Source organism: Neomonachus schauinslandi, chromosome 9 (assembly GCF_002201575.2).
Source record: "Neomonachus schauinslandi chromosome 9, ASM220157v2, whole genome shotgun sequence".
In the NCBI taxonomy this organism is placed as follows: domain Eukaryota; kingdom Metazoa; phylum Chordata; class Mammalia; order Carnivora; family Phocidae; genus Neomonachus; species Neomonachus schauinslandi.
The window spans coordinates 125,386-137,215 of NC_058411.1; the positions used below are offsets into that span (position 1 = coordinate 125,386).

Below are 11,830 nucleotides of genomic sequence, written 5' to 3' on the forward strand. Positions count from 1 at the left end.
ACACGCTGTATCTGCAGATGAACAGCCTGAGAGACGAGGACACGGCCATGTATTACTGTGCAAAGGACACGGTGAGGGGAAGTCAGTGTGAGCCCAAACACAAACCTCAAAGTACAGTAGGATCAGGACCACCAGGGGTGCACACTACTCCCCAATTCTGTCTTTAAGTCCCAGGAGCAGGTGCAGATGGAGGCTATGGGCAGGTTTCCTGACAGGGTCTGGGGATTCCTCTTCATAGAGCAGTTTCCCTCAGGGACCCTCTCCCCCCACATGATTCTGTGCTTGCCTCTTTACTCTCTGACTTTGAAAATTTTTCTAGTGGGAGAACAATTATACTAATATGCACAAAAAACAGAGTCACTCACATTGTTTATTCTAGTCCTTAAATACCAATGAAATGCAAATATCCTGATGCTCATCAACTGAAACTTTACAGGAATTCCAGAGGCACTCACTGTGCATCAAAGGACCACCCAGCTCAATGTGCAAACTGGCTAGAAGCAGCCTAAAGTGCATGCAGGAAATGAGGCTACAGAGGCACTGACAATCCAAAGCAAGATAAGAAAGGGTCTTGGTGAGGGTCACTGTCTTAAACCATGCTCCACAGCATCAATTTTAGTGACAGCATGGGAAAGCAGTGGAACCCCCTCCAGGTGTGGTGTGGATGTGGTGTCTGAAGATCTCACACACACACACACACACACACACACACAGACAGGAGTATAAATCCTTTATCACCTTCATCTGATTTCTCTGCAGCAAAGGTGGTCCTAAGACAGAAGTATAAAACATACAGTAAGACCTCAAGAAGCAAGAAAAATCTGAAATAAACAACCTAAACTTACAACCAAAGGATCTAGAGAAAGTACAACTGAAGCCTAAATACAATGGAAGGAAGGAAATAGTAAAGATTACAGCCAAAATAAATGATATAAAAACTAAACAACAACAGATCAGATTAAAAAAAAAAAAGAGCTGGTTCTTTGAAAAAAATAAAATAAAATAAAATAGAGAGATCTCTACCTAGATTTATCAAAAATAAAATAAAAAGGACCCAAATAAAAAATGTCATAAATCAATCTGTTTCTCTGGGAAACAAACAGGGTATCAGAGGTGAGGGGTTGGGGAAAAGGGGTAGCCGGGTGACAGGTATTAAGGAGGACATGTGATGTGATGAGCACTGGGTTTTATAGGTAACGAATGAATCACTGAACACTACATCAAAAACTAAGGATGTACTTACTATATGGTGGCTGACTGAACACAAAAAAAAGAAGGAATTGCAGGAGATAATGTTGTGAGAAAAAAAAAATAAAGCTAGAATTCTGGGAGGAATATTCCCCCATCCAAACCCTGAAATTATACTCAAAATTGTGTGTTCAAACTGGGGGTGGCAGGAGGGGAGGAAGGGGGGATGGGTAACTGGGGGATGGGCATTAAGGAGGGTACTTGATGGAATGAGCACTGGTGTTATATGCAACTGATGAATCACTAAATTCTATCTCTGAAACTAATAATACACTATGTGTAAACTAAATTGAATTTAAATAAAAAATTTTAAAACCTAAAAAAAAGAAGAAAAGAAATCAATGTGGTCCAGTGTGCCATTCAAAGTCCTTGTTTTAGGAGAAGGGGGGCAAGATGGTGACAGAGTAGGGGATCTCATTTCAGGTGGCCCCTCATATTTGGCTGGATATCTATCAAACCATTCTGAACACACACGAATTCAACCTCAGATGTAAGAAGATTTATCTGGATCTGTACAAGCAGAAAAGTGACTAATTTTGCAAATAGGGGGTGTGGAACATTGAATCTTTGGAAGAAATATCCAAAGATAGAGAGGGGGGCCTCCATACGCCGGCCACTGGAAAATGATATAACACCCGAGCAAAAAATTGGGCCCCTTAGAAATCTGCTCCAGCGAGATACATCCCTTGCTGGAAAGGGCACAGGGGATAAATGGGGCAGAATTCTAGGTGGATCATTGTGGTCTCAGTTCCCAGGAGACTCGGAAGGAACAGGAGAGCCTGAACCAATAGAGTGCCCAAGCAGTGGTGCAGGGAGACTAGTTATTGTCAGTGATCCCACAAAGGACTCTCAGCTCCAGTCACCATAAACCACGAGCCAGGCCAGTTGGAAGGCTACTCTTTCCCTGACCACCCTTTAAAGGACTAAAATGTGCAGGCTGTTTAACATCCCAGGGGAAATATAAAACAGCCTGCAACCACAACAGGGCAACAGTTCTCAGGGTGGTGTGGCACACAAAAGGACACTGGGGAGGCACCCTGCGTGACCTGGGACCTGTGGAAGAGGGTGCAATTGCGAGCCAAAAGCCAGTAGCAATTGCAAAGTCACAAAGCACAGAGACACTTGTGGGTCTCTGGAATTCCCCCAGGAGAGTTGCATCAGGAATGAATAGTGTAAGTCTGTGGAGTTTGGTACACACAGAAATGGAGATGCTTTGACCTGGAGGGTTTATTGAACAAAGGGGACTGCGAACTTGAGGCTCTGGGCCAGAGATTCCCACAGGGCCATATTTGCTCTGACCCTCTAAAGAGAAGCAGTAAGCTGCCAAGGAACAAAATCCACACAGAGGGCCAGTTCACATTAAGTCAATGCCCCTGAAAAAGGGTGGAACAACTCCACCCAGGCAAAGACCCCTGAGAAGCCAAGGAGCAGGCCCCTCTCCCAGAAGACAGACTAGATGAATAGGTGAATAACAAGCTTATTTCCCACAAGACTGTAAAACTCAGTGTCAGGGAAAAATATAGGGAGCTCCAGGTTTTCCCTCACGACTCCTTTAAACTTCAGACTAAAATTTCACATTTCTTTTTTGTTTTTTTATTTTTCTCTTTTTTCTTTAAACTGTTTCCATTTCAAATAGATTCTTATTTCTCAACTTAGGTTTTAAAGTCACTTTTTATTTATTTTTATTTTTATTTATTTGACAGAGACACAGCAAGAGAGGGAACACAACCAGGGGGAGTGGGAGAGGGAGAAGCAGGCTAAAAGCAGAGCAGGGAGCTGGATGTGGGGCTCACTCCTAGGACCCTGAGATCAGGACCTGAGAAAAAGGCAGATGCATAATGACTGAGCCTCCCAGGCTCCCCCTTGAGTCACTTTTTAACTTCTTTTTTTCACATCACGTTTTATAGACTGATGCCCCATACTAGAAAATTTTTCACTCTATTCAATTTTATCTTGTTATATATGTAAGTTCTGATTTCTTTACAATTTTGGGGTATAGTGTCTCATACATAAAGACCAAAAATCAATCAGGAACAGGAAGATCGAGACAAGATGGCAGAGGTGTATGGGGACCCTGTTTAAACAGGTCCCATGAATTTAGATGGATATCTATCAAACCATTTTTTAATTACAATTTTTTTATTATTATATGTTAGTCATCATACAGTACATCATTAGTTTTTGATATCGTGTTCCATGATTCATTGTTTGCACATAATACCCACTGCTCCATGCACTATGAGCCCTCCTTAATACCAATCACTGTGCTAACCCACCCCTCGAAAAACCCTCAGTTTGTTTCCTGGAATCCTATTCTCTCATGGTTCGCCTCCCCCTCTGATTTTGTCCCCTTCATTTTCCCCTTCCTATTCCTAATGTCCTCCATGCTATTCCTTATGTTGCTCAAATACATGAAACCATATAATTGTCTTTCTCTATTTGACTTATTTCACTTCGCATGATCTCTTCCAGTACTATCCATGTTGATGCGAAATTTGGATATTCATCCTTTCTGATGGCTGAGTAATATTCCATTGTATATATGGACCACATCTTCTTTATCCGTTCATCTGTTGAATGGCATCTCGGCTCCTTCCACACTTTGGCTATTGTGGACATTGCTGCTATGAACATTAGGGTGCATGTGCCCTTCTTTTCACTACGTCTGTATCTTAGGGGTAAATACCTAGGAGTGCAAATCAGGCTCTATTTTTAACTTACCAAGGAACCTCCATACTGTTTTCAAGAGTGGCTGTACCAGCTTACATTCCCACCAACAGTGTAAGAGGGTTCCCCTTTCTCCACAACCTCTCCAACATTTGTTGTTTCTTGCCTTGTAAATTTTTGCCATTCTAACTGGTATAAGGTGGTATCTCAAGGTACTTTTGATTTGAATTTCCCTGATGGCTAATGATGATGAACATTTTTTCATGTGTCTCTTAGCCATTTGTTTGTCTTCTTTGGAGAAGTGTCATGTCATATCTTTTGCCCAATTTTTGACTGGGTTATTTGTTTTTTAAGGGTTGAGTTTGAGATGTTCTTTATATATCTTGGATACCAGCCCTTTATCTGTAATGTCATTTGAAAATATCTCCCCCATTCAAGAGGTTGATTCTTTGTTTTGTTGACTGTTTCCTTCGCTGTGCAAAAGCTTATATCTTGAGGAAGTCACAATAGTTCATATTTTCTTTTGTTTCCCTTGACTTTGGAGACACATTTTGAAAGAAGTTCCTGGGGCCGATGTTGAAAAGCTTACTGCCTATGTTCTCCTCTAGGATTTTGATGGATTCCTGTCTCACATTGAGGTCATTCATCTATTTAGAGTTTATCTTTGTGTATGGTGTTAGAGAATGGTCGAGTTTCATTCTTCTGCATATAGCTGTCCAATTTTCCGAGCACCATTTATTGAAGAGACTGTCTTTTTTCCATTGCATATTTTTTCCTGCTTTGTCGAAGATAATTTGACCATAGAGTTGAGGGTCCATATCTGAGCATTCTATTCTGTTCCTTTGATATATGTGTTTATTTTTGTGCCAGTACTATGATGTCTTGATGATCACAGCTTTGTAATACAGCTTGAAATCAGGCAATATGATGCCCACACCTTTGTTTTTCTTTATCAATATTTCCTTGGCAATTCGCAGTCTTTTGTGATTCCATACATATTTTAGGATTGTTTGTTCCAGCACTTTGAAAAATGCCATTGGTATTTTGATCGAGATGGCGTTGAAAGTATATATTGCTCTGGGTAGCATAGACATTTTAACAATGTTTATTTTTTTGATCCAGGAGGATGGAATGTTTTTCCATCTTTTTGTGTCTTCTTCAATTTCCTTCATAAGTGTTCCATAGTTTCTAGAGTATAGATATTTTACCTCTTTGGTTAGGTTTATTCCAAGGTATTTTATGGTTTTAGGTGCTATTGTAGATGGAATCAATTCCTTAATTTCTCTTTCTAAAGTTACACTGTTAGTGTATAAGAAACCAACTGATTTCTGTGCATGGATTTTGTATCCTGCCACATTACTGAATTGTTGTATGAGTTCTAGTAATTTGGGGGGGGAGTCCTTTGGGTTTTCCACGTAAAGTAACATGTCATCTGTGAAGAGAGATAGTTTTACTTCTTCCTTGCCAATCTGAATGTGTTTTATTTCTTTTTGTTTTCTGATTGCAGTTGCTAGTACTTCCAGTACTATATTGAACAATAGTGGCGAGACTGGGCATCCTTGTCCTGTACATGATCTTAAGAGAAAGGCTCTCAGAGTTTCTCCACTGAGAATTATATTCACTGTGGGCTTTTCAGAGCTGGGTTTTATGAAATTGAGGAAAGTTCCTTCAATCCCTATACTCTGAAGAGTTTTAATCAGGAAAGGGTGCTGTATTTTGTCAAATGCTTTTTCTACATACATTGAGAGGACCATGTGGTTCTTCTTATTTCTCTTATTTATGTGTTCTACACATTGATTGAATTGCGAATGTTGAACCACTATTGCATCCCAGAGATAAATCCGACCTGGTTGTAATGAATAAGACTTTTAATGTACTGTTGGATCCTATTAGCTAGGATTTTGTTTAGAATTTCGCCATCCAAATTCATCAGGGATATTGTTCTGTAATTCTCCCTTTAGATGCAGTCTTTGCCTGACTGGGACCAAGGTAATGCAAGGCTCGTAGAATGAGTCTGGAAGCTTTCATTCTGTTTCTATTTTTTGAAACAGCTTCAGGAGAATTGGTATTATTTCTTCTTTGAATGTTTGGTAGAACTCCCCTGGGGAATCCATCAGGCCCTGGACTCGTGTTTTCGGAGGATTTTGATCACTGCTTCAATCTCGTTACTGGTTATTGGTCTATTCAGGTTGTCAATTTCTTCCTGTTTCAGTCTTGGTCATTTATAGGTTTCCTGAAAGGCATCCATTTCTTCCAGGTTGCTTAATTTATTAGCATATACTTGTTGATAATAATTTCTAGTAATTGTTTCTATTTCCTTGGTGTTAGTCATGACCTCTCCCCCTCCATTCATACTTTTATTAATTTGGTGCTTTTCTCTCTCTCTCTCTCTCTCTCTCTTTTTTTTCCAGATAAATCTGTCCAGTGATTTATCAATCTTATTAGCACCAAAAACATAAGATAACTTGGAATAAACCTAAACAAATAGGGAAAGGATCTATACTCCAGGAACTACAGAACACTCATGAAAGAAATTCAAGAAGACAGAAAAAGATGGAAAAACTTTCCATGCTCTTGGATCAGAAGAATAAACATTGTTAAAATGTCTATGCTCCCAGAGCAATCTATTCCTTCAAAGACATCCCAATCAAAATACCAATGGCATTTTTGAAAGTGCTGGAACAAAGAATCTTAAAATTTGCATGGAACCAGAAAAGACCTAAATCACCAAGGAAATGTTGAAAAAAAAAAACAAACCTGGGGGCATCACATTGCCTGATTTCAAGCTATATTACAAAGCCATGATCAACAAGACAACATGGTACTGGCACAAAAAACAGACACATAGACCAATGGAACAGAATAGAGAGCTGAGATATGGACCCTCAACTCTATGGTCAAATAATCTTCGACAAAGCAGGAAAAATATACAATGGAAAAAAGACAGACAGTTCAATAAACAGTGCTGAGAAAATCGGACAGCTATATACAGAAGAATGAAACTAGACCATTCTCTAACACCATACATAAAGATAAACTCTAAATGGATGAAAGACCTCAATGTGAGACAGGAATCCATCAAAATCCTAGAGGAAAACATAGGCAGTAACCTCTTCAACATTGGCTACAGCAACTTCTTTCATGTCACGTCCCCAAAGGTAAGGGAAACAAAAGTGAAAATGAACTTTTGGGACTTCCTCAAGATAAAAAGCTTCTGCACAGCTAAGGAAACAGTCAACAAAACAAAGAGACAACCCACGGAATGGGAGAAGGTTTTTGCAAATGACACTACAGCCAAACGGCAGATTTCCAAGATCAATAGAGAACATCTCAAACTCAACACCCAAAAAACAAATAATCAAGTCAAAAAATGGGCAGAAGACATGACAGAGACTTCTCAAAAGAAGACATAGAAATGACTAACAGACATATGAAAAAATGTTCATCACCATCAGGGAAATTCAAATCAAAACCACATTGAGATACCACCTTACACCAGTTTGAATGGCAAAAATTTACAAGGCAAGAAACAACAAATGTTGGAGAGGTTGTGGAGAAAAGGGAACCCTCTTACACTGTTGGTGGGAATGCAAGTTGGTACAGCCACTTTGGAAAACAGTGTGGAGGTTCCTCAAAAATTTAAAAATAGAGCTACCCTATGACCCAGCAATTGCACTACTGGGTATTTACCCCAAAGACACAGGTGTAGTGAAAAGAAGGGCCATATGCACCCCAATGTTTATAGCAGCATTGTCCACAATAGCCAAACTGTGGAAAGAGCTGAGATGCCCTTCAACAGATGAATGGATAAAGAAGATGTGGTCCATATATACAATGGAATATTACTCAGCCATCAGAAAGGATGAATACCCAACATTTACATCCACATGGATGGGACTGGAAGAGATTATGCTCAGTGAAATAAGTCAAGCAGAGAAAGTCAATTATCATATGGTTTCACTTATTTGTGGAACATAAGGAATACCATGGAGGACATTAGGAGAAGGAAGGGAAAAATGGGCGGGAGGAATTGGAGGGAGAGATGAACCATGAGAGACTATGGACCTGAGAAACAAACAGGGTTTTAGAGGGGAGGAGGGAGGGGGGATTGGTTAGCCCAGTGATAGGTATTAAGGAGGGCATGTACTGCACGGAGCACTGGGTGTTATACGAAAACAATGGATCGTGGATCACTACATCAAAAACTAATGATGTATTGTATGGTGACTAACACAACATAATAAAATTAAAAACTACAAATAAATAAATAAATAAATAAATAAATAAATAAATAAATAAATAAATAAAAATAAAAAAAATAAATAAATAAAAATTTCTTTCAATGAACCAGCTTCTAGTTTCAGGGATCTACTCTACTGTTTTCTTTTTGGTTTCTAATTCATTGATCTCTGCTCTAATCTTAATTATATCTTTTCTAATGTGGGTAAGCATCATTTGTTGTTTTTCCTCCAGTTCTTTAAGGTGTAAAGTTAGTTGGTGAATTTGGGCTTTTTCCATTTTTTTGAGTGAGGCTTGGATGGCTAGGTATTTCCTCCTTAGGCCTGCCTTTGCTGTACCTCATAGGTTTTGGACAGATGTGTTTTCGTTCTCTTTGATTTCCACGAATTTTTTCAGTTCTTCTTTGATTTCCTGGTTGACTCAAACATTCTTAAGCAGAGTGGTCTTTAGCTTCCAAGTGTTTGAATTTCTTCTGAATTTTTTTCTTGTGGTTGAGTTCCACTTTCAAAGCATATGGTCTGAGAATATGTATGGAATAATGTCAATCTTTTAGTATCAGTTGAAACCTGATTTTTGACCCAGTATGTGGTCTAATCTGGAGAAAGTTCCATGTGAACTCGAGAAAAATGAGTATTCTGTTGTTTTAGGATGGAATGTTCTGTATATATCTATGAGGTCCAACTGGTCCAGTGTGTCCTTCAAAGCTCTTGTTTCTTTGTTGCTTTTCTGCTTAGATGATCTGTCTATTGCTGAGAGTGGAGTGTTGAGGTCTCCTACAGTTAATGTATTGTTATCAATATGACTCTTATTTTGGTTAACAGCTGGCTTATGTAGATGGTTGTTCCCATGTTGGGGGCATAGATATTTACAATTGTTAGATCTTCTTGGTGGATAGACCCTTTAAGAATGATATACTGTCCTTCTGTGTCTCTAACTACAGCCTTTAGCTTAAAATCTAATTTGTCTGATATGAGAATTGCTACCCCAGCTTTCTTTTGAGGTCGGTTAGCATGAAAGATGGATCTCCATCCCTTCACTTTCAGTCTAGATGTACTTTTGGTTCAAAATGAGTCTCTTGTAGACAGCATATGGATGGGTCCTGTCTTTTTATCCAGTCTGCAACCCTGTGCCATTTCATGGGCATATTTATGCCATTCACATTGAGAGTGATTATTGAATGATATGATTTTATTGTCATCATGTTGCCTGTGAAGTCCTTGTTTCTATAGATTGTCTCTGTTAATTTCTGTTCTATATCATTCTTGGGGTCTTTTTCCTTTTATAGAACCCCCCTTAATATTTCTTGCAAGCCCAGCTTAGCGGTCACATATTCTTTCAGTTTCTGCTGGTCCTGGAATCTCTGTATCTCTCCATACATTCTAAATGACAGCCTTGCTGGTTAAAATATTCTTGTCTGCATGTACCTCTCATTTAGTACCCTGAATATGTCTTGCCCGCCCTTTCTGGCTTTCCAGGTCTCTATGGATAGGTCTGATGCTATTCTGATATTCCTCCCACTATAGTTAAGAAATCTCTTCCCCCTAACTGCCCTTAAGATGGTTTCCTTTGTTCTAAGATTTGTGAGTTTTACTATTAAAGCCGGGACTGTGGTCTGTTCTCCTTCATCTTGGGAGGGGTCCTCTCTGCCTCTAGGACACAAATGCTTGTTTCATTCCCCAGATTGGGGAATTCCTCAGCTAAAATTTGCTGAAATATATCTTCTAGTCCTCTCTCTCTCTCCACCCCCTCAGGAATCCCAATAATTTTGACATTGGAACGTTTCATGGCATCATTTATTTCTCTAATTATGTTTTCATGGATTTTAAGATGTTTGTTCCAGGCCTCCTCCTGTTCCTTCTTTTCTATCAGTTTGTTTTCTAGATCACTGATTCAGTCTCCTGCCTCGTTTACCCTAGTTGTTAGAGGATCTAGATTAGATTGGTCTCACTGATAGCATTTTTTTTTAATTTTTTTTTTATTCTTATGTTAATCCCCATACATTACATCATTAGTTTTAGATGAAGTGTTCCATGATTCATTGTTTGTGCATAACACCCAGTACTCCATGCAGAACGTGCCCTCCCCAGTACCCACCACCAGGCTAACCCATCCTCCCACCCCCCTCCCCTCTAGAACCCTGTTTGTTTTTCAGAGTCCATCATCTCTCATGGTTCGTCTACCCCTCCGATTTCCCCCGCTTCATTCTTCCCCTCCTGCTACCTTCTTCTTCTTCTTTTTTTTTTTTTCTTAACATATATTGCGTTATTTGTTTCAGAGGTACAGATCTGAGATTCAACAGTCTTGCACAATTCACAGCGCTTACCAGAGCACATACCCTCCCCAGTGTCTATCACCCAGTCACCCCATCCTTCCCACCCCACCCCCCACTCCAGCAACCCTCAGTTTGTTTCCTGAGATTAAGAATTCCTCATATCAGTGAGATCATATGATACATGTCTTTCTCTGTTTGACTTATTTCACTCAACATAATACCCTCCAGTTCCATCCACGTCGTTGCAAATGGCAAGATCTCGTTCCTTTTGATGGCTGCATAATATTCCATTGTATATATATACCACATCTTCTTTATCCATTCATCTGTTGATGGACATCTTGGCTCTTTCCACAGTTTGGCTATTGTGGACATTGCTGCTATAAACATCGGGGTGCACGTACCCCTTCGGATCCCTACTTTTGTATCTTTGGGGTAAATACCCAGTAGTGCAATTGCTGGATCATATGGCAGCTCTATTTTCAACTTCTTGAGGAACCTCCATACAGTTTTCCAGAGTGGCTGCACCAGCTTGCATTCCCACCAACAGTGTAGGAGGGTTCCCCTTTCTCCGCATCCCCGCCAACATCTGTCATTTCCTGACTTGTTAATTTTAGCCATTCTGACAGGTGTGAGGTGGTATCTCATTGAGGTTTTGATTTGGATTTCCCTGATGCCGAGCGATACTGAGCACTTTTTCATGTGTCTGTTGGCCATTTGGATGTCTTCTTTGGAAAAATGTCTTTTCATGTCTTCTGCCCATTTCTTGATTGGATTCTTTGTTCTTTGGGTGTTGAGTTTGATGAGTTCTTTATAGATTTTGGATACTAGCCCTTTATCTGATATGTCATTTGCAAATATCTTCTCCCATTCTGTTGGTTGTCTTTTGGTTTTGTCGACTGTTTCCTTTGCTTTGCAAAAGCTTTTTATCTGGATGAAGTCCCAATAGTTCATTTTTGCCCTTGCCTCCCTTGCCTTTGGCGATGTTTCTAGGAAGAAGTTGCTTCGGCTGAGGTCAAAGAGGTTGCTGCCTGTGTTCTCCTTTAGGATTTTGATGGACTCCTGTCTCACATTGAGGTCTTTCAACCATTTGGAGTCTATTTTTGTGTGTGGTGTAAGGAAATGGTCCAGTTTCATTCTTCTGCATGTGGCTATCCAATTTTCCCAACACCATTTGTTGAAGAGACTGTCTTTGTTCCATTGGACATTCTTTCCTGCTTTGTCAAAGATGAGTTGACCATAGAGTTGAGGGTCCATTTCTGGGCTCTCTATTCTGTTCCATTGCTCTATGTGTCTGTTTTTCTGCCAGTACCATGCTGTCTTGATGATGACAGCTTTGTAATAGAGCTGGAAGTCCGGAATTGTGATGCCGCCGGCTTTGCTTTTCTTTTTCAACATTCCTCT

At 39.8% G+C, this 11,830-nt stretch overlaps 1 gene segment (V, D, J or C); it reads left to right on the forward strand.

The window, feature by feature from the left end:
• The window catches only part of LOC110580954, a 20,202-nt gene that overhangs the window by 580 nt on the left and 7,792 nt on the right, over positions 1–11,830 (forward strand).